The following is a 16,327-nucleotide window of genomic DNA, read 5'->3' as shown; positions in this document are numbered from 1 at the left end:
TCTTCTTTAGTAGTTACTTGCTATAAGCACAGCTATATTTAGCAATTTATATTTAATTCCTTAAATTATACACAATTCCTAAAAGTTAGAGGAGAAGAGGACTGAAATTAGAAGTCAAAGCTTATCTCTCATCTTCAAAAAGTAAGGCTTGATTTTTCTTAGTCATAATATTATTATACACTTATTAAATTGGGATGTGTTCGTAACGAGGCGGAGAGATGGGAGGCATTTACTCGATTTCCTATGCTTCGCCAGATTGGCGGCTGTAACAGCGCCCTATCACAACCTCCATCGGATCGAGCTAGGGCTCTGTTACAGTTGTACAAGAAGGCATTACGCAAGTAAGTAAATAATATATGTGAGGAATTACGGAGTGGCATATTCCAATAGGAAAAAACTCCTGAAATTAGAGATATTAAAAAAAATTATATAACATTATAGTTTGGCTTGCAAGTGACTCGCTATCGGGAGCATAGTATAGAGTTTCTTCGTATGTATCTATTATTACAATCTTCTTCAAATATTAGTGATTACGAGAATACGTAATAAGCAGCGTTTTATATTCCTATGTGCTATAATTAAGTACTTTCTTTAATAAGACTTTCTATGAAAAAAGTATTACATTAAAGAAAGTTTTATATAAAATTGTACCTTTGTCATAATTGTATTAGGTACTTTAAAATGGCTTATTCATACTTAATTAGAACCCTTATTATAAATGCGAAAGTGTGTTTGTTTGTTGGTTTGTCCTTCAATCACATCGCAATGGTGCAACGGATTGACGTGATTTTTTGCATGGGTAGGTATAGATAAAGACCTGGAGAGTGACATAGGCTTTTTATCCCAAAAAATCAAAGAATTCCCACGGGATTTTTAAAAAACCACGCGGATGAAGTCGCGGGCATCAGCTAGAAATAGTTTTTCATGGCGTATCCACTAAACTGATTTTGACAAAATTTGGTGCAGAGCTAGTAGCTTCGTCTCGAGGAAGGATACAGGCTTTATGTCCAGAAAAATTGAAAAGTTCCTAGGCTATTAGGTAGTGTAGGCTATACGTAATAACTAATAATATTATTATAGCATAAATATTGGTGAATTTTTGGCCGGTTGTAAAAATTCGAGAAATGGAAAGTTTACGGACCATTATTATATACCTACTGTGCTCAAACTATGATATGTAAAAGTTAATCTAGTCTTTTATACATACCTACTAGTATTATTTCTACATACAGAGTAGGTACAGACATTAGAATCTAGCACACCGAACGCACCACGTGACTTGTTCTCTTCAAACACCCAACCGAACAACAAAATATAGAAAAATAATCCTCTCATCATAGTAAGGATTTCTCTTTATACTGTGACCTAGTTTTTTTTCAGCAAAATTCACATTTCAAGATCTTTGAGTGTCAGTAAATTTAATGTTGATTTTTTTTAACCTTCCATAGTTTATATAATATTTTCTGTGACCTAGTGCATATAATTTTTCTTAACTAACCACCAGCCGTAAATTAATTAGTTGGCAAGCGTAAGTGTCTTAGTTCTGTAACTCAGTTTTAGAGCAAAGACATGTTTTCATATAAAGGGCGCAGATTACCGGGCCTTATTTAACTAATTTTACATGCGAGACAAGTTTTCACACCACTCTGCCACTGCCATCTATTTGCATTAGCTCTGTCACGAAGATTTTGCAAAACGAATCCCCAATCCCTGACTCCTGCATTTATAACAGGGAAGCCGAAACAAATCGAATAGGTAAGCAACGAATATCATAAAGGAGCATATTATTCAGTGTCTCTAACGGGACGTGCTGTAATAGGTATATTATGCTTTAATAAAAGGGTTTCAGTCCACAGTAGACTCTCTATAAGAATAACCCAATATGATTATTCATTGACGACGTACTTGTAAATCCAGCTGCCGATAGGTTGAGATGGCAATCGGGTTATGAGGCGGGGGGGGCGCCCCGCACACCCGCACGTCACCCGCGCTCGCCCGCACAGGGTAAGAGCTGTGCGGGTGTGCGGGGCGTTCCCTTCCTGATTGCCATCTCGACCGTCACATACTATAGGTTCATTTTATTGTATGACATAAATATTTTACGTAGAAAATAGTTTCATTCTCTTACAATGGAAAGAAGCACAAAGGAAGTAAAGAAAATGTAAAGGATTTTTTTTTAAATGCAGGTGTGTTCTGCTTTAGAGGTAGTATTAGGCTGCGAGTATAATGGCGATATCGTAGACCATAGGTAATTTATGAATGAATAATTTTATTACTTATATAGTATTACACTATCTATATAGTGTAGATATACAATATAGGTACATACGACCACACTTGGTTGACAAAATCGGTGCGGTAAGATCGACGTAGCTGAAACAGAAATTACTGAGCGTAACGCGCAAGATTTGCTAAATGTTATCACCATTGGGTAAGAAATTAATATTTTAATCAAGTATAATAATTATAAGGTTAGATAGCTTTCTCTACGAGACTGGAAACGACCAACAGAATTTGACCTTTACCGATTGAACTATCTCTTCAGACTTACAAAGCAGAAAAAGATCAAGCTTGAGTAGAAAACATTATCATTCAGTATAACGTTCTTGTGGATTTCAGAGTAGATTAGAACAATGAACGTGTTTGCAATTTCGAAGGCGGTGCATCCCTTTGGGTGCGTTTTAATTGCAGGGGTCGGGTTGGGGAATGATCTTGCTAAAATTTCTTCGTCTCTATTCCGAAACTATGGTAGATACTTACTTTAGGTCGTTCAGTGAATACCAATTATTTACAACGTTCCGGTTGGTAGCATTTTCTTAGATAAAATGAAGGAGAAATTAATTGACCGAGCGAAGCGAAGTCTCCATATTATCTACTTGGGTGAATTTGTACTTTGTATATAAAATTACGTCTGAAATGAGCTACGTTGCATTGATTTCGAGAAAAATAAGCTTGGCTTGTAATTCTTCATGGTTCAACTAAATAAAATATATACTTAATTTATTGTTTTAAAGTCCGGTTTGTGTTCTACACACATTCTTAATAATCTTAAGCTGCTTATACATTTAGGACTTTCTAATAATTAATTATTGAGAATTCATTACTTAACATTTTGGTTATTCAAGCGGCGGACCAACGAATTCCTCAAAGGCCGGCAAAGTATTGGCGGTGGCAAATGTTCATGGCCGGCGGTGATCACTTAACATCAGGTGACTCGCTTGCTCTTTTGCTCGCTGTTTTTTTTTTTGAGAATTATGGGTTGGTTAGTTTTGGCATAACTGGGTCCAATCATAATACTTGAAATTCACAAATATCAGAGGCAAAACCAACCAATTTAATCTAGGTTCTCTAGATTAGTACCTACAATACTTCGATTAATACTTTTTATTACTACAGACCTATTACTGACAAAATTATATAATACTAGCTGCCCCGGCGAACTTCGTACCGCCTAACAGTCGATTTTTTTCAGGATTTTTTTTTTATTTCTCTCTCCGTAAGAACCATCCTCGTACCTACTTCAAGGAATATTATGAAAAAAGAATTGGCGAAATCGGTTCAGCTGTTCTCGAGATTTGCGATCAGCAACACATTCAGAAGCTAGTAATATATAGAAAGATAATACTATACACTCGTGTTACTTTGACAGATTTTTTGTTATCCTGCAACAGAAAAGCAATATTAGAGATTAATTAATATTGCTGAGATATATAAGTGTAATAAAAATTTAACAATAGAATACTTAAATCGTATTACGATTACGCTTAAGAATAAATCTTAAGCATGACGTACAATCTGGATTAAATGGACCAAAATAGTATAAATTATTTTTTGTTTCAATCAGAAAAAAAAATTGCGTAAATGCGTGATATTTGCCGTCTCCAACGTAAGAATAGATGAGATTTGACTCGACCCCCTCCCCCCCTTATACATCTCACTAATTTATGGATGCCCCCTAAACAGATAATTTTAGGATACCTATAGGATCTGGGATTTGACTAGTGCACAACAGCCCTACGACAATGCATTTGAATATGAACGAAATAACAGATAAAAGCGTTTTTTTACTTTATTGTCTAATAATATTACAATAGGTATGAAAGAAAGAACTTTCTACAAGTACGTACATAACGTTAGGTAGGTAATAGGTATGTAGAGTGTCCGTATCTAAAGTTAAGATTTAAAGTTACTATTTCAACACTCACGAAACTCATATACCTACGTACCGTGTCAGTATATAATTTTATTTTCTGTGAATACGTGAATCAAATAACATTTTAATTATGTAAAAGAATTGGTTGTTACTATTAAGTAATTTTAAATACATACTATCAAAATGGTAGAATCGGCAGAATGAACAAATAATATATCAGTGTAAAATGTCAGTGTTAGTGCCAAATTCTAATAATTATGTAAGTGCACCGTGGGTGTGGCCTAGTGGTCATAGGCGCTCTGGGCGCAATACCAAAACCCATTGAGGCGCAGGATCAAATCCTGCCAGTTCTGCAATTTTTGTTATATTATAAATTAAGGAGATATTTGAAATTATTTAGAAATTTCTTTGGAGTGTAAGTTAAACACCGTCATAAAAATTATGAATTGGTTGTCTCTTGCGGATCTTGAAATTTTCGAATGAGAGTGAAGAATGAATAAGCAAGCTTTACAATCTGAAAAAATAAATATCAAAATTATCAGTAAGTGGGGACGGCCTAGAGAAGTGAAAACTTACCTAAAACTTGTAACAGTGGTTTTTTGGATTTTTAACTATGACCGTGACGCAACTTTGAAGTTTTTTTTACCCGTTCCAAAATCATACGACGCACCTATAGAAGTTTTTACTTCAAGATTATAATTAACTAGCTTATCCCCGCGACTTCGTCTGCGTGGACTACACAAATTTCAAACCCCAATTTTACCTCTTTAGGGGTTGAATATTTAGAAATCCTTTCTTAACGGACGTCTTTATAATAGCTATCTGCATTCCAAATTTCAGCTCGATCCATCCAGTAGTTTGAGCTATGCGTTGATAGATCAGTCAGTCAATTTTTACGACCAAGGAGGCGCAGTGGTAAGCGCTGTGGTCTTATTAGTGGGAGGTCTCGGGTTCGATTCCTGGCAGGGATTTAGAATTTAAAAATTTCTTAATTTCTGGTCTAGTCTGGTGGGAGGCTTTCGCCGTGGTTAGTTACCACCCTACCGGCAAAGCCGTGCCGTCAAGCGATTTAGCGTTCCGGTACGATGCGGTGTAGAAACCAAAGGAGCAAGGGCTTATTAAAAACTGACATACCCCTTCCAGGTTAGCCCGCTTTCAGCTTAGACTGCATCATCACTTACCACCAGGTTAGATTGCAGTCAAGGGCTAACTTGTATCTGAATAAATAAAAAAAAGTCAGTTAGTCAGTCAGTCAGCTTTTCCTTTTATATGTATAGATTATAGTGTAGGAAAAGGATCTCCAATCCGTGCCATTTCTATTTGATCATTGAAACTCCGAGCATAGCTCTCTTCTTGGGCTATCTAATACCACTACCTATTTAATTTATTATCTTTCTTACCGAAATATAGGTATCAAGGCTTAGTAGAAAGATTCTCGAGCCTGTCATCGTGATGCTAGTGGTTGTCCGCGTCATAAAAAGTTTAAGGCTTCGTTTAAAACGCTCTGATCTTGGTATCCATTCACAACTGTAAGCCGCCGAGACTAGATCAGCACTCTGAGTAAATAAACACGAATAACATGAAGAACATTCATCAGAAAGTAAACATCTATAATACAACTGCTTACCTATTAGGCTATTACGGCTTATCTAGCTACTATAGTGAACACTTTAAACAGTACTAACCTCATAATTCAGCTCTGTTCCAAGCCAGGATGGCACAAATATTTGTGTATTTATTACACACAGATAAGTGATCAGAAACAAAAAAAAATCTATTGTCCACGGCTGAAAAATATGACATAAAAAATTATAGCCCTTTATCCTGCTTTTATCAACTCGTCTATAGATCGGGATATTTTTATTAGGAATTTTTTTATACTTCATTACTTTTTTATATTCACACTTCATGATGCCCGCGACTTCGTTCGCGTGGATATAGGTTTTGAAGAATCCTGTGGAATTTCCTGTCTTTGATTTTCCTTAGTAAAAATAACCTTTGGGAAACTCCAAGATGCAAGCTATCTCTGTAGCAAAAAATTATGTCCACAACTTTGTCCAAGTGAATTTAATTTTTTTTAATCTCTGATTTTCCGGAATAAAAACTAGCCTATCGCCGTCCCCGGAATACAAGTAGGTACTTACTTACGTAAGCAGATCTCTAGGACGGAGGTGAGCGTAGGCTAACAATTTGAAACCAGAGTAGCCTGGGGCTCATCTCTATTCTCAGCACAAGTCCGGCGCTGGGTCTGGCGAATGGCCCGGAAGGAGAGTGCAAGTACATAAGTAGGCCGGGTCATAAGAGGCAAAGCTGTGCGGTTATCCTTCCCTTGGTTGCCACCTGTTTATTGGTCTGTTTCGTTCCGAAACAGACATAGCAGATACTCTTAGCTGGATCACCGCCAGCCGTTATTAGCAATTGAACTGCTTAGGATCTGTCAACGGATGCCTAGTCACAGTACAGCTGTGCCTGCAAACGCCAGCTCTGTGAATGCCGCCCCTGAGCTTACCGGACTAGGTAGAGAACCACCTGGACGCAATGTGGAACCGCCTCTTCGGGATCAAGGAGAATAGGGGGGTATAGGACTGCTGGATCAGCGGATACACCTGTCGGCCCCAAGAAGGGAAAAAGAAGAAAGAAAAGTATTGCAGAAGACTCCCACTGGGCGAGGATACTCGACGCCTCTATCAGAAGGAGGACATATTATTTTTGACCCACCTGTCTTCAAGAAGGCCAAATGATGACCAACTTAGACACCCCGGTGGGGATCCTCTAAAGTCTAAACCAACCGCCGAAGCTCTACCCTGCGCGTTGCCCGACACGCATTTGACCGGTTTTTTTTTATATTTTATATTGTGTCCAGTGTTTTTATTTCTTACCAGAAGAAGTCTGCATAATATGATACAAATTATAACAGATGAGAAGGAAAATTGGATGAACATTATTATCCCTATAATGTCTTGAACCAGGCCGCAGTAACTGAAAAACGTTTTTTATATTAAATATATATATTTAAATTAAGTATTTTTACTAGATTGTATACCCATCACTAATATTCATTGAACTTACTTCAGTAAAATTTCATAATGCTTCAAATATTTATTGAGTAACATAAACTGAAGTTCATCTTCTTCTGAAACTTTCTTTTTCTTTTTAAGAACACTTAAATTTTTCAAGTCATGTTTTACTACTTTAACCTGTACGATTGCCATATACATTAATCCAGCGGTCAACGTATCAATAATTAAATTGAACATCATATTGAAGTACAATCCAACTGACTGGTAAATGAACAAAAATGTAAAATAACGTTCAACAGTTCCATCATCTTGTGATGGTACGGTGATCGTCTCTGCTTCTTTCAATGATCGGCTATATAGAGAGGAAATTTAACAAAATAGCTAGGCTGAACTTAGGACACTGTTGGCATTTGGAATAACATGTTCTCTCACGTGTGGCAAATTTAATCTGCCAGGCACATTGCGTTGGGCGGACACATGGACATCTTGACCTTCTACCAGGTTTTCGCGAGTTTGCTCATGAAGCTTATTCCAATTAATTCTACTATTTTGAGTCATTTGACTTCTCAAAATGTCCCTTTGGGAGAGAGATCAGCTAGTTTTAGAACGACCTGGTAGTGAGGAAAATCAGTTGGCATGTGTATTTAGCCAGATTGGGCCATCACTTTAAACCGACTGACGAGTCTTAAGGCAGGGGGAGTCCCTACGCTAGAAACTAGCCTTTATCCATTGTTATCGAGGCCTCGGCTGACTACCCTTTTCGCTACGAAGCGTTCAATTGCCTTGTATGGGAGCAAGGTTATTTTTATGAGCTCGGAAGCTAGCCTCAGCGCCATGGCATTTGTATATATGTATATATTTGTTCAGTTATGTAATAGGTTGGCCAACCTATCGTTCGGGTAGTCCAGCCGGATAAGACATGGCATGTACGTGTGTGCCCGATTCGTCACCGCCGGATGCCGCCAGAATCAACCGTGTGCCTTTAGTCTGGGGAAAACCAGACTTTTATACGTCGGACGTATCAAATTAATTACTTCCAAAATAATGCCTCGTGTGTCACACAGTTCGCCAGCCACATTTGCCCCGAAGTTCGGTGCAAAAGAAAAGACACAAGAAAAAAAAAAGGTCTGTACCTGCTCTATTGTTTACCCATTGTCCCGTTACCCGAAGATGCTCGTTCCCCTTCACAGCATACTGTTTATACGTCGTGATATCCTAAATGTTAAAACGCCTGCCATCTACTCGTAGTTCGATGGTTCGAACTCGTCAAATACCTTTAGCCTTTCGTAGCTTTAGGTATTCAAATTAATCAAATATCACTTGGTTCGTCGTAGAAAGAAAACATCGTGAGGTAAACCCGCAACCTGAGAGTTCTCTATGGAGCCCGCGCTCAGTAGTGAGCCGGCGAGGGTTGCTCATGATGATGGTGATGGTATCGTGGTAGCTGATAGTTCAAAACACACCACATTATCCAAAATATTTGTGTGATTTTTGCCCAACAAGTCAATGTGTATTTTTGACAAGAGGCGTTCCATCTGACTGCGTTAGTCTGCCAACTTTATTCTATTTCTTATTTATTGCTAGGTAAGAGCTATTATTGTGAATTCGGTGTACTGCTGAAAAAAAACTAGCCTGAACTTTACTTAATAGTAAGAGTCGTGATATAGGTAATATGAGAGATTTAATATTGGAGTCCGACACATGGAACCATGTATCTACGGCATTTTTGAATACACACAGTTTTGATCGTTTAGCCTCTAAAATGAATTTGAGCTCCATTATTAAATGTCTATAGAAGGTTTCTAGACGTGATAAATAAAAGATGATATTTATACTCAAATGCTTTTATTTCTGGTAAATAAGTTGTTTTATTTACTCTCACAGTTGAGTATTTTTAGAAAAAAAAGAAACTGGTATTGTGATTTAGACGGAATTTTAAATGTGTTTGTTACATTTAAAACCCGCCAAATGTTCGCTTCCTAGGCCAATCTATTTAGAAGGGAAAAACGAACATTTAAACTTTAAAAACCCTTACGGCCGCGCAGTTTATTTCACAATCAATTACACACATAATATGTCATAAAATTTAAGAGAGATTTCTTAAATTTTATTCCTAAAAACGAATTAGAGTTAAAGACACACTGTACACACGGTTATATACATAATCTAGCACAAGTATTTATTCTAAATACATCTGAACCTAGTTACACAACTTGTCCGGTTAAAACCACTTTCGGTATATTCTTTCTAATTTAAACCTACTCGCGAGGTTCACAATGCGCCCCCACTTCTCGCGACTATGCATACACAATGCGGTGATTAGGTATAATATGAAATTTTCACACGCTAAACCCGTGGTCCACTCCATCCAAGCCCAGGGTTGAGACCATTGTCTACGTCTAGCATGATATTGGTCTTCTAGATTATTTTCTAGATCTATTTCATCTAGGTATACCGGTTAATCAATTTTATAAGCTTAAAAGGTTGTGGAACTATTTTCAAAATTTACACTAAATATAATAATCTGGGTACTACACCATTAAACCGCCGCTGGCCCGAACACACTGTCTCTATAACCTTATCTTATTTCTCAGGACAAATTTTAACAATACACTATACTATAATTTTAATCTACACTCCAATTTTGCAAAGGAAGCTCAAAATATCTCGAATGGACGAGGTCGCGAGGTTCGCGCTGGGATTTGTACTTCCGACCCGAGCCGAAATCCTGCCTTGACTGCCCTCCGTTCTTTTTCCAGTTCTCCCTAAAGGTCCCCGTGGTCGTGTTTCGTCACGCCCACAGTTCTCTGAAAACCAAAAACAGACAGGGGAGTACGGTTCTCTGATTGGTCTCCTCTTGCGCACAAAATTACCCTATTGGCCGAAAACAAAATTGCGTTCCAGGCCCCACCTCCAAAATCTGTCCACATTTGTTCGCAGATACTTGTCGCCTGTTATTTGTCCCTAGACATATGATTGCCATTAAGTATTAGTTTTTGCCTTGTTTAGCCAGAAATTTTAAAATAACTCACGCATTTCTTGACGTCTTTATTAACAAACGCACTCTCTACTCTCGATAATTTGTTTTTGCTGTATTTAAAATTTATGGTCGCCTTTTTATTTTTCTTTCTTTGTTTTAGATTTATTGCCTTAGTTTTGAGAACGCCATAGAATCGTGTATCACACGGTAATAAATTTGGTGATTTATGAGTGACCATCTCACACGCCCCCAAATCGATTTTTTAATACACGTAATAAACCTCTATGTCCTTGCATCAAACATTAGTTGTTTCAAAAATCTATTTCCTTTACAATATTCACACGCTAATCCTAAATTTCCCACGCTTAGCCATCATATTCCCAGGCAAGACAATAACCTATTCAACTCGGGTATTTCCTTTTGTTAGAGTACTTCGAACTAATCGTTTTATGACCGCGGCGCCAACATTCTTCGCTTCTTTTCTATACTCTAAAGTTACCTTCCTTCTAGTTGTTTACATAATAGCGAAACAAGTGTATGGCATTGTAGTTACCTCTGATCTTATCAGAATGAACGTCAACTAATGTATATACATTATTGTACGGGACTGCCCCTATTATGTAAGGCCCTTCATATAGCCGCATAAATTTCCTTGTCAGCTTTTTATCCGCATCTGACTTTGCAAAAGTCTTAAGTTTCACCAAATCGCCTACTTCGAACTGTATTAACTTATGGTTCTTGTTATAATGAAATTCTCTACGTTCGGCCGCCCTAGCTATGTTCTGTCGCGCATGTTGTCGAATCTGATCCAACGTCTCCCCTTGCAAGTCCGACCCTGTCGCTACTTCAACGTTAAAGTCAGTTGATAACTGGGTCCGTTTCCCACATACTAACTCATTTGGTGAATATCCAGTCGTAGTATGTACTACCTGGTTGTAGCAATCTTCTATATCCACTAGCAGATCTACCCACGAACGGTGTGATTTATCGCAATACGTCCTGAATAACCTCCCTAGCTCTTTATTCACTCTTTCCGTCGAATTTGGTCGCGGATTCCTAACAGATGTATGTGTTAATTCGATACCTAGTTGACGGATACCTGACTCGAACACCTTCGAAGTAAAGTTCGCGCCTCTGTCCGAGCATAATGTTCTAATCGCGACCTGCCTATGAAACTTTTTAACACAGGTTAATGTAGCTTTCCCACTAGCCTGGCGTAGTGGGTATAACCTGATCAACTTACTATAAGCATCTTGTATGACGAATATGTATTTAAAACCAAACCTTCCCGCTGGTAAAGGTCCATAAATGTCGCAAAAGACTCGTTCTCCTATTTCCTCTGCTATTACCGATTTAATCGGCCCCGTATGAGTTTCTAAAACATGTTTCGACTTTTGGCATGCCTCGCACGACCTTACGACCCGACCTATTATACGAGACATATTCGAGAAATAGTACCGACGTTTCATCAGTGCATAGACTTTGTATCGTCCGAAATGACCTAATTCTTCATGTATGCTAACGATCAAATCTTTTTGTAAGTCCTCGGGGACATATAATCTTAACGTATCCTTTCTTATGTCTGTTTTATACAGAATCTCTCCCTTAAGCACGTAGTATTTAGATTCAGACGTGTCCGTTATTTGCATGCGTCTAATTATCTCACTAGCGGTTTTATCCCGTCTTTGATAACTACCTATTTCATCCCATCGCTCCCGTACTAACCGTCCTAATGATGATTTGAATAGATTCATCTCGGGCCCCGTGGCCTTGTTGGTTAATACGTCAGTGGTTCCCTTTATATGTCGAGACAACACATCTGCTACAGTGTTTAATTTACCTTTCACATGTTCAACTGTATAGTCAAACCGTCCTATATAGTGTACCCAACGTATCATCCTAGCACTCAATAGTTTGCATGTCTGCAAGAATATCAGACTCTTATGATCAGTCCTAATCACTAACCTCGACCCTCTCAAATATGTTTCAAACTTAGACAAACTAAAAATAATCGCCCATAGCTCTTGTTCGGTAACTGTCCACTTACGCTCTGTCTCTGTCAATGCTTTACTACAGAACCCTAATATTTGTTCTTCACCTACTGAATTCAGTTGGTAAACATACCCTGAAACCCCTAAGTTACTGCTATCGGTTTGTAAATAATAAGTTCCCTTAGGATTCGGGTGTACGAGAAGTACTGTGTCTATAAATAACTTCTTAACTCTTTCAAAACAAACGTTAATTTCCTGTGTCCATGACCATTTTGTATTTTGTTTCAACAGGTCGCACAGTGGTCTTACTTCCTCGCTATATTTCGAGATAAACCTTCTGAAATAATTTATTAATCCCAAAAATCCCCGTAGTTGTTTTATAGTTCGAGGTATAGGGAAGTCTAATATGGCTTTAACCCGTTCAGGATCCATACGTACCCCATTAGTATTCACTATGTGCCCTAACAACTTCACTTCTACACATAAGAACCGACACTTCTCCAATCTTCCGGTTAAGCCTGCGGCGCCTAACCTATCTAATACTTGATCTAGGTGTTCTAAGTGCAACTTTATGTCCCCTGTGGTGAAGATAACTATGTCATCCAGATAGTTCACGCAAAACTCTCGTACCTCTCCTAGAATATAATCCATCGCCCTCGAAATACCCGCTACAGAAGTCTTTAATCCTTGAGGTAACACACGGTAAGTATATGTCTTTCCCATGAATGAGAAACCGGTGTACTTCCTAGAGTCCTTATGCAAAGGTATTTGAAAATAAGCATTATTCAAATCAATTAAACTGATGTAGTTCACTCCATGGAAGGATTGTAAGATCTCAGACGTGAGGGGTGACGCCCCCGCGTCTCCTACCATTTTCTTATTTAACTCGCGCGCGTCCAATAACAGTCTTATTGACTCATCTCGTTTTTTCGTGAACGTGAGAGGGCTACAGTATGGTGTTGCCTCCTGTCTGATCACGCCTAGCTTTTCTAATTCATTTAATTCGTCTTTAACTTGTTCCCTATATGACAAAGGTACCGGATAGCTATGCTTCACAAAAGGTGTTTCGTCTACTAACTCAATAACATGTTCATATTTGTTAGTCAAGCCTAACCCTTTCGTAAACACTTTACGATATTTGTTTAACACAGGTAATAAGAATTTCCTATGTTCATTACTTAAGTTCGATTTTTCCAATTGGAATTCCGTAATTTCCTCACTTTCTAATTCTCTACTCGCTACACTCTGTTCCACAGTCCCGAAGTCTTGATTTAATATCAAGTTAATCGTAGCCGCATTCGTCTCTCCCCCCAACCTTTCGATTTCGCAATCGGAATTCAATCTGACACAAGATCTAACTCCCATATGTTCTATAGTCAATGTGCGCTCACCATTACAGTTCACAATCCCTTTCACCCGTTCTAGCCAGTCATATCCCAGTATCAATGACCTAGGTAAACGTCGCATAATTAGTACAGGTGCTTCAACTAAGGTACTACCTAACTGAAACTCTATTAGTACCAACCGATTTGTACTCTCACTTCGAGATCCGAACGCCCCCTGTATTTGGATTGCTGGAATAGCGATTTCTGGTAGTTTCTTATTTTCTCTCACAATAGAATCGTACAATTCCCTAGTTATTCCACTAATCTGGCTTCCCGTATCTATAAGAGCACTCATACTCCTTCCGTACAACCTCACACACACTTCTGGTAATTTAGGTAAAGAATAGTCAATACCTACGTCGATTTGTTCATCTAGTTCATGAAACATTGTATACACGTTCAATTGTCTTTTCGTACACGCCTCGCACGACATGCCTACCTCGCTACATTCTGCTATATTCTCAAACTGGTTTTCCAATAAGACTCCTATGCTACTAATTTCCAATTGGCAATTTTGTTCGTCATTATCGGGGCCGCCTCTCAATAAACGCTTAAGGCCTCCTTCACCTATCCCTAGACTCTGTCCCGGTTTCCATCCACTCTTAATCAAGATCTTATAGACCACACCTACTCTTTCGTGTTCTGAGGTCTCACTGGCCCCCGTTCTACACAATATTGATTGATTCGACCTATTTTGTGTGGGGTGACCTAGTTTTTTGACGGTCCCTCCCCCACTTTCTTAGACACAGCAGAGTCTTCGCCCTCTTTCACGAATGTGATAGCCGGTCTGACCTGCTTAGTTTCGGATACCGTGGGCCTGTTAAAATTTGCCCTAGAAATAAATCGACGGTAACCCCGACCCCTGGTCGAATTTCCCCTAGTCCTCCAATTGTTTGTCGACATTGTCGCTACGATAGGACGCCTCGATGGCGGTTCATTGTATCGCCTACCACCTCTATAATTACTATTCATACCACCTCTCATAACCCCCCTAGGTTTTTCAACAATATTTTGTTCTATGTCTCTGAGGAACTTTGCCCCGTTCATAATGCTAACTACTTCAGTTCTAGTAAACCATAGACGTTGTATGTCTATAGCATAATGACGCATAATGGAATTTACCAAATCGCGCTCGCTAAAAGCAATGGTTAATGATTGCATCGATTCTGCCTGCTCAGCGAAATGCTCAGACATCGTCATACCTGAATCGCTCGAGTATACTGCATTTATCAACCTATATCTAACAGATTCTTGGATTTGTTCGGTCCAATAGTTCCGCCTAAAATCGGTTTCAAAATCAGCGAATGAAGTCCACTCTTTCGAATATAGTTCCATAACCTTTCGTGCATTCCCCGAAATGCAACCTAGCGCGATATCAATCTCCCGATCTGCCCCGTTTACTGCCTTTATATATTTTTTTAATTGTTTTAAAAAGGTGATGGGATTAGTGAATGGCTTTCCGTCAAAATTTGGTTTGGTAACCGACGGTTGTACTACAAACAAGTTTCGGGTTTCAGCAAACGCTGTACTTGTGCTCGCGGTGTCTAGACTAACCCCTTGTCTATCAGATTTTCCGCTTTCACTTACTCCTATTGTCTGTTGTGACGAAACACTCGCGCTTTCGTTTTGGCCTGCGTTCGAACTAAGCTGTTGTAATTTTGTTTCGAATTCGGTGATTTTTTTCAAAAGCAACTCTAATGTAGTATTCCCTAAGGTCGACGTTTGCTCGCTCGATTCTACTGGGCTAGCTTCGCTCTGTCGCGTACCCGCTTGCTTTGTTCTACGTGTTTTTCTACCTGCAGGCATCTTTTTTTTTTTTTCAATTCGTCCCTTTTCGTTTTACCTACTCAAGTGCCAACTTAAATTATATTTGAATACTTTCGTAAGACGCGAAGCCGTATTTTTAAAATTTCTATATTATTAATACTAATTTGCAATCATATGTCTGAGATGTGTTTCTATTATATGAATTCTCTAGGTTTGAAGAAATTTTAAGCCTAAGAAATAAGCAAGGAATAATAGCTCGGTTCTCTGCAGTATCTTCTGAAAACCTGTAAATTGTACATTTATAAGACATACAGCTTATTTCTGCTCCTTCTTATACCTAAAATAAATGTAAATGTACAACATATAAACATAATAACATGCACAGTGTGTCCTCTAACCTCTTTTTATTTGTTTATAAGATTTTGTTCTCATATACCCAATCACGACTTCCTACGTTGTGTTCTATTTTTTTTTTTTTTTCTATAATCTAGTCATATCGTTAATTCGAATACATACATAGATTCTGGTCGCTCGGCATCAAAATTCTGTGATGGTACGGTGATCGTCTCTGCTTCTTTCAATGATCGGCTATATAGAGAGGAAATTTAACAAAATAGCTAGGCTGAACTTAGGACACTGTTGGCATTTGGAATAACATGTTCTCTCACGTGTGGCAAATTTAATCTGCCAGGCACATTGCGTTGGGCGGACACATGGACATCTTGACCTTCTACCAGGTTTTCGCGAGTTTGCTCATGAAGCTTATTCCAATTAATTCTACTATTTTGAGTCATTTGACTTCTCAAAATGTCCCTTTGGGAGAGAGATCAGCTAGTTTTAGAACGACCTGGTAGTGAGGAAAATCAGTTGGCATGTGTATTTAGCCAGATTGGGCCATCACTTTAAACCGACTGACGAGTCTTAAGGCAGGGGGAGTCCCTACGCTAGAAACTAGCCTTTATCCATTGTTATCGAGGCCTCGGCTGACTACCCTTTTCGCTACGAAGCGTTCAATTGCCTTGTATGGGAGC

The 16,327-nt window shown here is 38.6% G+C and overlaps 1 protein-coding gene across 1 annotated transcript in view; it reads right to left on the bottom strand.

Annotated features, from left to right (window-relative positions):
• Nucleotides 1–16,327, bottom strand: part of LOC138404005 (uncharacterized) — a 209,098-nt gene that overhangs the window by 124,397 nt on the left and 68,374 nt on the right. The gene's annotated exons all lie outside the window — the stretch shown is intronic.

The sequence above is a fragment of the Maniola hyperantus genome, chromosome 2, assembly GCF_902806685.2.
Source record: "Maniola hyperantus chromosome 2, iAphHyp1.2, whole genome shotgun sequence".
Taxonomy (NCBI): Eukaryota; Metazoa; Arthropoda; class Insecta; order Lepidoptera; family Nymphalidae; genus Maniola; species Maniola hyperantus.
Note: the sequence above shows the minus strand (reverse complement) of the source record. Positions and strands in the feature narration are given on the sequence as shown.